Below are 10,574 nucleotides of genomic sequence, written 5' to 3' on the forward strand. Positions count from 1 at the left end.
AAAAATATATGAATCAACCATCAAATATAAAAAAGCTAAAAACTATTCAAAACCGCATACAATCTTGGACTAATCTCTTATTTCTCATAATATTATGACAGTCACAAGTAAAAACTTGATTTAATGAAAACATGTCTTGCTTCCTTTGGATATTATGATTATTAAAGGTGGTGGGTGGGTATTATAACTATTATTCACTATCCAGGTACCAGACTTTCTGAAATGTGTAAATCATAATTTGCCACAAACAACGCCCCCAAATGACAGCTGTCAAATCATCGGACACCTCTATCAGCCTCTGTCGAGTCTGCTTGACGGATAATAGTTTTTTTTGTTTTGGGCAGATTTTTTTTCGGTGACGTGGCGGACTATTTGTCATTGTCTAGCCAAACGGCGCCGCAGTTGCAAACTTTCTTTTTTTGTTTTTTTTTTTACAAAAATATTTTTACAACTCTGGTGACTTTGAATTTCATCTATCATCATAATTACTGACATACATCTTATTTATCTTAAGCGTTAGAGAGACTGGTTTCTAATGAGAATTTTTTCATCGTTTTTATTTATATTAAGGACTCTCATACTAGTTTATAATAGAATAACTTTAATAACTTTATTAACAACAACTTTACATCTGTTACATAATTCGACAAGTACAGTACAATTATTTGTGTGTGGATTTTCAGTTAGCTAACAGATTTTTTCATGTATTGCGTTACATTGGCGCCTGCACTAGGCTGAGCCTGTCCTGTAGGTAACACACTACTGTAGGTAGCACAGTGAAGTCGACCGATGAACTTTTAAAAAATGCAAACTCTATTGAATTTAGGTTGAATTTGTAAAGAAAATTCCGACTTTAAATTGTACCTCAATAACGGGCGGAATGTGAATTTGGTTAAGAATGCTATCTGTAAGTGTTAGCCTAATTAAAGCAGGAAATACTTAGCACGTCGACCCCTTTAGAAATATCTCGGATGTCTCAAATCTCTGTGTATTTCGAGCAAATGATGTAATGCCTAAAAAGCTTTAGCGTATTGTTTGGCTCGAAACTATAAAGGAACAAATGTGGTCAAGTGAGCAAGTAGATAAATTGATGTAGATTTTCAGTTGTGTGGAGCCATTTGACATTAGGCTAGATCAGGGGTTCCCAAACTTATTTTGTCTACTGCCCACTTTGAGAACAAATTATGTTTTTGTGCCCCCTTTGTTTCAATTTAAAATGCAACCAGATGAAAAGATCACCCCCCAAGACTCTACACAACGCCCCTATTTTTTCTGGGTCCCACACCGTCCCCCTATAGACCTTGAGCGCCCACATGGGGGCGTTATCGCCCACTTTGGGAAAGGCTGGGCTAGATTTACATGCATCTGCGCGAACGCGCGGTTTAGCGGTTACACCACGAGATCACAAGCAATAGTATGCGATTTATTTAAATAGCGGCGCTGGTAATTTACATATTATTATTGTTTATTTAATTAAGATCGCGCGGTGTAGTCGCCAAACGGTCGCATATATATAAATCCAGCCTCACATTTATTTTGATTTTTGCAAAAATTTGTATGATTTTTTTACTATTTTACGCCCGCGCGGACTTCGTATCGATACGAAGCTCCGTGCCATGCAGGACCGAGCTATACTGAACCGTCTCACTTTTTACTTTCAAACAAAAACAAAACCGAAGGCGCCACAATTATGTCGCCTGCGCGTTGACATCCGGTAAAAAAATTTGGACCTCCGTAGGTCAGCGTGACAAATATTGTCTGTCCGTACTACCACCGTGATTTATTGATTAATCACTAAGTAGCTGACACACACATTTTTCATGGTCCTTCGAGCCGAGTTGATTTTTTTGAGTAATTAACTGGTTTCATGTTATAATTATTAAGTATATGAATACTGTATATAGATCTTATTTTTTGTGTCAGTAACTCAGAACCAGTACTACCAGTATCTAGTTTTGTTGACCATAAAAAAACTTATTCCAAATTCAAATTTATTGAACAGAAAATTCGGCAATTTCAACTCTGTCATAAAAAAATTATTAAAAAGTCTACTGAACCCGAAATATAAAACTACACGTACTTTGTCTTACTTTCGTGTTACATTTTTCCGTCATCCAGACGATCGTTCGCGTTGTCATAAACCTTCACAGTAGCCGGGATGAGGAGAGATTAAGGCTGGTACATACTGACGAGAATGTATTGTATATTTCTGTTATATTTTTTATAAAATATAATATGGAAAACAAATGGATCTTCTTCTTCTTCTTTAAAAATGGCCTCCCATAAGGAATAGCCAGTGTCAGTAATTTGATGTGGTAAAAAATACTGTTGCCAGTGGTAATAACTTTGCTCTAGAGATGGCCTTTGTAAAAATATAAGTGTGTAACAAATGGATCTCAAAAAAAAAGAAACTCAGACGAAAAATCAAGGACATGTATGTACAATCATCTATTCTATGCATGCGCACAGCGACACAGAATAGATAATAGTTGACAGCGGAGAAATATAAAGTACGTTAAAATGACAGAATTGCTTTTTATGACCAATTAAACATAAAACTTATAGGGATTCTACTCATAATGTAAGGTGCCCAACGCCATGCAACTTTTCTCTACCTAGCTGGCGTTTCTTACCCTAAGCTACGTCAAAACATTTATTTGGACTGAAGCTAAGAAGGAAAAAGCTTATTATAATAAATAGAATAATTATCTTTTTTGATAATATATCCTTTGAAATAAAAAACAAGAAACAATTAAGTTTACTAGTATTATTTAAAAATATATTTTGAAAACATTAACTATGTGACCTAACCTTTATATTAAGCTCTATAATCCGTATGACATTAAAAACTCGGGAGCCTCAACCGCACATAAACATAGAATTAACTCTCTTATGTTAAGTGTAATAAAAACTATTATTGCCTGCTATTATTTCGCATTAATTATATTATTAATGACGTACAGATCGGCTTCTGAATACGTACAGGGGACTTGAATAGGGATTAAGTTCGTTTGTTTTTTTTTTCTTAAGATGTAGTTAACTATACTTATATTATTATTATAGTAGTCTACTGTATACTGCACTTATAAATTTAAACTACTAATTTGGTTTATCATGACATTAATACGTCTTTAATTGCTCGGTACTCAACTTAGGTGGGCTAAATTAATCGCTGTTTAACATTTTTGTAACCTTGTCGAACTTAGTATCTATATCTATATATATAAAACTCAAAGGTGACTGACTGATTGACATAGTGATCTATCAACGCACAGCCCAAACCACTGGACGGATCGGGCTGAAATTTGGCATGCAGGTAGATGTTATGACGTAGGCATCCGCTATATCTTTAAACGAGCAATATATACTCGGAATCGGCTCCAACGATTTTCATGAAATTTAGTATATAGAAGGTTTCGGGGGCGATAAATCGATCTAGCTAGGAATAATTTCTAGAAAATGTCATTTACATCGGATACCGAGCAAAGCTCGGTCAAACAGCTAGTCAATTATTAAGGCAAAAGCGTGGCCAAAAAAGGGCCACTTTGGTACTGTTTGGAACCATTTTGACATTGAGTTTATACGTAAGTTTTTCTTATAAGAAGAATAATGTTCCTGTCTAGTGAGCATATTTGCAGCCTTATTTAAAAATCGTGGAACAGAACTCTACAGTGCTATTCTATCTTATTGTATAGTTATACTCATACCAGAATAAGAAATAATAATTAATTTACCACAGTAAAACGCTAATACGGTACCGTGCGAAGAAATAGTTACAAGTCATTAGGTGTTTTTATCATATCAATAATATCAGACATTATGCGACGCTACCGTACTCTTAAGGGCCAGAGAAGTAGCGGAAGAGACGCGAAGAGAAAGCGTCACGAATAATCAGGTCACTAATCGTACCTATTTATGATTTTTATGCTTTTAGTATTATAGCTCTAGGTAGTATTGTTTAAAGTAAAAAAAACCGTAACAATACCTCAATCTTAAATTTTACCTAATAGATATTTTTACCTCATGTTTCTGTTTGCTTTGCTGAAAAAATACATTGTTTTTTAAGTTAACGGTTAAGTTAACTTAATTTAACCGTTTACTTGATGTACACCGTTTTTATGTTAAGTCTAACATGTGGCTACGTAAAGCTCATAAAACATTAAAATGAAATTATTGTTGACTTTTCACCAAAACTAAGCGATTCAATACAACACACGACTATGTAGGTAAGTGCTGTTCATTGACACTCATAATTTTATGAGAGGAATGAAACTCCTTGCTAGTGGCCCGACCCCGAGCTTAGATACGATCTTCATCCTCAATTTGACGTCTACATTCAGTATCGGCGCCATCTTGAATTATAAAAAAGGGTTCTCCAAAGTGTCAAATGAATGGAGATTATAGCAGAACCAGATCGATGAATCATTGAATTTTTTATTCAAATCCAAAACTATACGATTAATATTGTGTAGTTTTAATACAATGATTCAAACACAAACAATGCTCAGTAAAATTGATTACCTACTAACAATGCAATGCATCAAGATTCAAGTCTAACCTAGTTTTTGGCAAGACATTATAGGACCGACTAGCGAGGACTAAGCTGAGTTTAAAAAATCTGACTACTATTGCATTCAGTTAATGAATCCTCAGAAATGTGCAGTCAAAATAATCAATCAATCAAATAATTTTTATTCAGTTATATTTTTACAAAATTCTTTATGAACGTCAAGACTATGGTGCCTACCACCGGTTCGGGAACTAATCCGGCGAGAAGAACCGGCGTACGAAACTCGCATGGGGCCATCTTTTACGAAAAAGATGGAAAATAATTTAATTACATGTCTGGCGAAGGCCTTTGCCTAGCAGTGGGACAGCATAGGCTAATTAAAAATATAGATTATATAATATAATAGTACAATACAATATAATATACGAATTCTAATTCTATGATAATATACAATTTTTTTTTTTATGAAATAAGGGGGCAAACGAGCAAACGGGTCACCTGATGGAAACCAACTTCCGTCGCCCATGGACACTCGCAGCATCAGAAGAGCTGCAGGTGCGTTGCCGGCCTTTTAAGAGGGAATAGGATAATAGGGGAGGGTAGGGATGGGAAGGGAAGGGAAAAGGGGAGGATAGGGAAGGGAATTGGGCCTCCGGTAAACTCACTCACTCGGCGAAACACAGCGCAAGCGCTGTTTCACGCTGGTTTTCTGTGAGAACGTGGTATTTCTCCGGTCGAGCCGGCCCATTCGTGCCGAAGCATGGCACTCCCACGTATATATATTATTGACCATTCCAAATTATTATTTTGGTACTGCATCGCGATTCGCGACTGTTCTCAGCGAAACTCAATGTAGAGCTATTAGTTCGTTTGTAGCGCGGCGGCAAAGTTTTTGATGTTCCAAAAATTGTTTTCTATTGTACAGTCTCACATTATTTTATTCATCTTTCTTTCTTTCAAATTTTCCTAGTATCGTTTATGTCTCGACCTTCAAGTTTTGTTAAAAAAAAGTAGATCAGAAATTGCGATAAACTAAAAACCGCAGGCCGCAATAATTTCGAATTAACATGGAATGGAACATCATTTAAATCTCGAACGCGACATATCGTACGGCGGTCATTAGAGAGAGAGGTGAGATTGTTTTTTTTATTGGAACGTAAACACATCCTGCCGACAACCTTTGGCGGTCGAAGGCTTTTTAAAGTCGAGTATGAGCGCAAACGATCGACGATGTATGGAACTCCGATCCCTTTTTAGTCAAAAATAAACATACACATTACAGATACGCGAGATGTCTGCTTTTTATAAAGTACCGACTGGGAAGCTTACAGCTCGGCTTATTCCAAATTAAACGGTGTAGAGACTATTTTACTTATATTTTTTACGTGCTCTAGTATTTAGTTTGGCCTACAATCTACGCATATTCGAGTGCATTGTGTCGTATACTCTATGAAATACAGGTGAATTAGATTATGACGTAAATTTTCACTTTTCTGCAGCCGCACTGCATGAAAAATATAGAAAAATTCGAAAGGCTTCTATTTTCTAACGAAATTAAATCGTTGCCTATCAAGATTCATGTTATTAAGTATTTCCAAGGACAAAATGGTTCAATTATTAAGAAAGCCCATTAATTCGGTTGATTTTTTTTACGATCAAAATCATTTAAACGGACTTAACCTAGGTGGCACAATTACGGAAAACCAATAAGAAATAAACAAGATAATTCTAAACGAGTTAGACTCGCGCCTCGGTCAACAGCGGCCATATTTGGCTTACCTATTATAAACCGAGGGTTCTTTTAACCGTACCGCGGTAGTACTCGCTAATTTTGAACCTGCGTCCTTTACAAACATGCTCAAAATCAACAAGCCGACCTATACGGGTCAAAATCGTGTGATACACCCGCGATAGCGACTGAAGTACCTCATATACAACGCGGTTTACGCCTCAAAGGAATCGCGCTCTTAACGCCGGGCGAAGTTTATTTAATATGTTTGCACAGTATTTAGAGTTTAAATTCCACTGTTTTATGTTGTGTTGAATATTGAGCAGTTAATTTTACTTAACTCTTAACTTTGTGCAGTTTAGCTTTTACGTTTATACTTACCAAGACAAAAATGCAACTGTATCTTCCTAATCTCTTTGCGTATAAATAAATTATACAATTTATTAGTTTAAACTTCATTGTATATCTAATGAAAATAAGATGATAATAAATCCAATCAACACTTGATGTTTAATGAAGAATATTTAAAATATTGAATTAATTAATTATAAGTTAGTAAGAAACTTACTCGGTTAATTTATAGCTTTAAATTCTTTTCAATTCCAACAAATTACTAATTTTAATTATATTTTATTTGCCTAAGGGACACAGATCAACAATACATAATATTATGAGGTTTTAAAACGAATTTTTGACTGATTACCAAAAAATGGTACAGGGCTCTTTTTATCCCCCGACAAAAAAAAGAGGGGTGTTATAAGTTTGACGTGTCTGTCTATCTGTTTGTCTGTGTGTGTATCTGTCCGTGGCATCGTAGCATCCAAACCGATTTTGATCTAGTTTTTTTGTTTAAAAGCTGACATGATCGAGAGTGTTCTTAGCTATAATTCATCATCATCAGCCTGCTCAGTGCTGAACAATCAGGGTTTATCTGGTTCATGAAAGGCCCTTTGCAATTTGTTGTCGTTTGATAGGTCTTATATTTCATTCTAGTTCGTGACATTTGTGAGTATACAATATACATATACACATATTACTGGAAAGTTGACCTGGTGCTGCAGCATCACCTGGTAATTAATAGGATATCCAACTCTTCGCCAACTTAGAGCAGAGGTTTCGTGTTTGGGCTTATTTTAATTGCGACAACCAGTAAGATGTAGATAGACAGTAAATATTTACATGCTGCTGCTGCAGCATCACCTGGATTCTATAACTAGGAACCGAGCTTCGTATGAACCCAAAGTGGAGGTTTCATGTTTGGGCTCATATTAACGGCCTCATTGAAAAGAACATTGATAGATGGTAATCATTAGAATATGATTATTCTGCACTATAACCAACACAAGTTTAAAAAGTATGAAATAAAATTAAATTAAGAAATTTAAAAAACCCCCGCCAAACAACTTTAAAAAGAAATGAAATAATATTTACTGCCTTTAAGTTCAAATAATTTCTAACTTGTCTAAAGTAATATTTTAGTCCATAATTGTTGTCAGGGTGTGTCGGGGGACCGCTAATGTAGATGTTTGATTTCACATAACATTATAGTTTAAGGATCAGTTCACAGCGAACCGAATCGAGATAATCAGCGACTTGGCGGTTGAAGGTTGTAGTTTACTTGGCGGTCCCCGGACACACCGTGACAACAATTATGGACTAAAATATTACTTTAGACAAGTTAGAAAATATTTGAACATAAAGGCATTAAATATTATTTCATTTCTTTTTAAAGTTGGTTTGGCGGGGGTTTTTTTAAATTTCTTAATTTAATTTTATCTATTTTGAACTTTAGAATTTTTTCTATTATTAATTAAGAACGTGCCTTTTTAATTCAACCCAATTTACAAAATAATATCTTTAAACATGCCAATACCAAATTTTTATAGATATGAGATTCATAGACAAGTAATAAAAGTTTTATATTATAAGGACAATAGACAATGTAGGTGAAAGCATCGGATTCGCAGCTGACCAACTATAAAATTGTAATCAAACTATTATAAAATAGCAAACAGAATGTGATTCAAGTTCTTTGTTTACTTTACAATAATTATTATAATAAATTATAATCCTGCTTAATAACAAACAACAATCAATGACCCCAAATCTCTTAACTTCCTTGCACTCTTTGGGACTTTTTGTCTTTGTTATAAAAATCTTCATAAGGGCCTGTTTCACCACTTTCTGATAAGGCTATCCACCAATTAACTTGACAGATCAAGTATGGAGGATCTGTCAAAAAAGTTGTGAATAGCCTATTAGGCACTTTATCAGAAAGTGGTAAAACAGGCCATAGGGATTTGAAAAGGAACACCATCAACTTCAGATCAAACTAACTAACTGTGACTTTATCCTGAAATGTCAAGTCATTAGAGTCAGACCATGCTCTATGCATTTTTACCTAGACTTATTTTGTTTGAAATAGTCCATTGTTTTTTCCGCCTTTTAAGTTATTCATAATCCTTGGGGGAAATAAGATGCTCATAATTCGACTAAAATAAACATAAAATTTATACACTAAAGTCCAAAAAGATCTCAAATTATTGCACTTTTTTTAAAACCTTAACTAGGCCTTAACTAAAAATCGAGTTTCCGTCGATATTTTCGTATTCGCTACTGTAATTCAACTACTATTGTGGTTTATATTGTGGTCAGTAAACAGTATTGTAATGAATGAACTGACTAGACTATCTTGACCATCCTACCTGTATAAATTTCAAAAAGATCTGGAATTTTTGCACCAATGAAAAATCTCGATTTCGTCGATATTTTCGTATTCGCTACCGTAATTCAGCGACAATCGTGGTTTATGTGGTCAATAAACGGTATAGTAATTAATGAACTGACTAGACTATCGCTACTCCGATGGTAATCGCGCGATAAGGCGCTCTACACGCGGCGGCGTCTTTGACCGTACCCGCCGACTCGAACACAGATAGGGTTGACACAAAAAGATTTTTTTCGATTCCATTTTTTTTAACAGCTGACCCGGCTAACGTTGTCCTGCCATATACGTATACGACGTATACCTAATTTACATGGCACCCCTACGTAAACCTTTCTCTTGAAACAGTATGTGAAAAACTGCATCAAAATCCGTTGCGTAGTTTAAAACAGTTAACAGACAGCGTAAAACGACTTAGTTTTATATATACTACGTATTTAATTAAAAGGGATATGGCCAAATGTTTGTTTGGTTGTATTGTGATTTGTGGGGAAAACACAGCATCTGAAAATGTTTAATTTATTCTACTTCGTTAAAAGTATTGCTAAAATTAGGGCGACAAAAACACTATTATTGGAGTAAAAGTTATAGTAGCTATTTTTGATAACTGCTTAATCTAGCGGAATATTAGGAAACTGCCACAAGACTTTCCAAGATTGAATTAAATAATAAACTTTTTGCGAGGGCCTAATGATTACCGCCGCGACTAGTTTTTTTGGCTTTAATTTTTGCAAACCAAATTCTTTACTTATCAGACTTTTATGGACCTTATGGATATAAAATTTGATTTATTACATACAACAGTATGAATATTCATTACTTATATAAATTCCGGTATTTATATACTCACTTTTTGGTGTTTTAATTCCGCGTTAAGAACTACACTCATGTGATTTACTCAGTATTTTTTTTACATTTAGACATTATTTTATATAAAAAATCGTACTTCCATGCTAATATTATAAAAGCGTAAGGGTTATTTGTCTGTCTGTTACCTCTTCACGCCCAAACCCGTCCGTCCCGGGAAAGGACATGAAATACTTTTTATACCAAAAAAATGTACAGCTTCCGCGCGATAAATATATTTAGGCCTCATCTAGTAAAATATATAATAATATAATTAAGTTGGCTTAACAACATTCCACATTTACGTAGAAAATAAACGTTTTAAAACGTCTAGACGTTGTCGTAAAACTGAAGCAACCCCTTTAAACTTATCACCTGTATTTTACATTATCTGTACATAAAACATTGAACATAATCAGCATGTTTTTATATCAACTGCTTATTTGATAAAGCAGAACGGTTCCAGCTCATCCGATGTTTTTACGACAGGACATGTCAGTTAAGTATGCAATTTATGCACTTGACCAATAAAAACTTAGTTATTTACAGTTTTAGTTATGTTTGCTATCCATACTAATCCATACTAATATTATAAAAGCGAAAGTGTGTCTGTCTGTCTGTCTGTTACCTCTTCACGCTTAAACCGCTGAACCAATTTTGCTGAAATTTGGCATGGAGATACTTTGAGTCCCGGGAAAGGACATAGGATACTTTTGTCCCAGAAAAATGTACGGTTCCCACGCGATAAACGAGTTTTGGCGAAA

The 10,574-nt window shown here is 34.8% G+C and overlaps 1 protein-coding gene across 1 annotated transcript in view; it reads left to right on the top strand.

Moving 5' to 3' along the window:
- Nucleotides 1–10,574, top strand: part of LOC121727622 (insulin gene enhancer protein ISL-1) — a 54,296-nt gene that overhangs the window by 18,507 nt on the left and 25,215 nt on the right. The window lies entirely within an intron of this gene.

Source organism: Aricia agestis, chromosome 6 (assembly GCF_905147365.1).
Source record: "Aricia agestis chromosome 6, ilAriAges1.1, whole genome shotgun sequence".
In the NCBI taxonomy this organism is placed as follows: domain Eukaryota; kingdom Metazoa; phylum Arthropoda; class Insecta; order Lepidoptera; family Lycaenidae; genus Aricia; species Aricia agestis.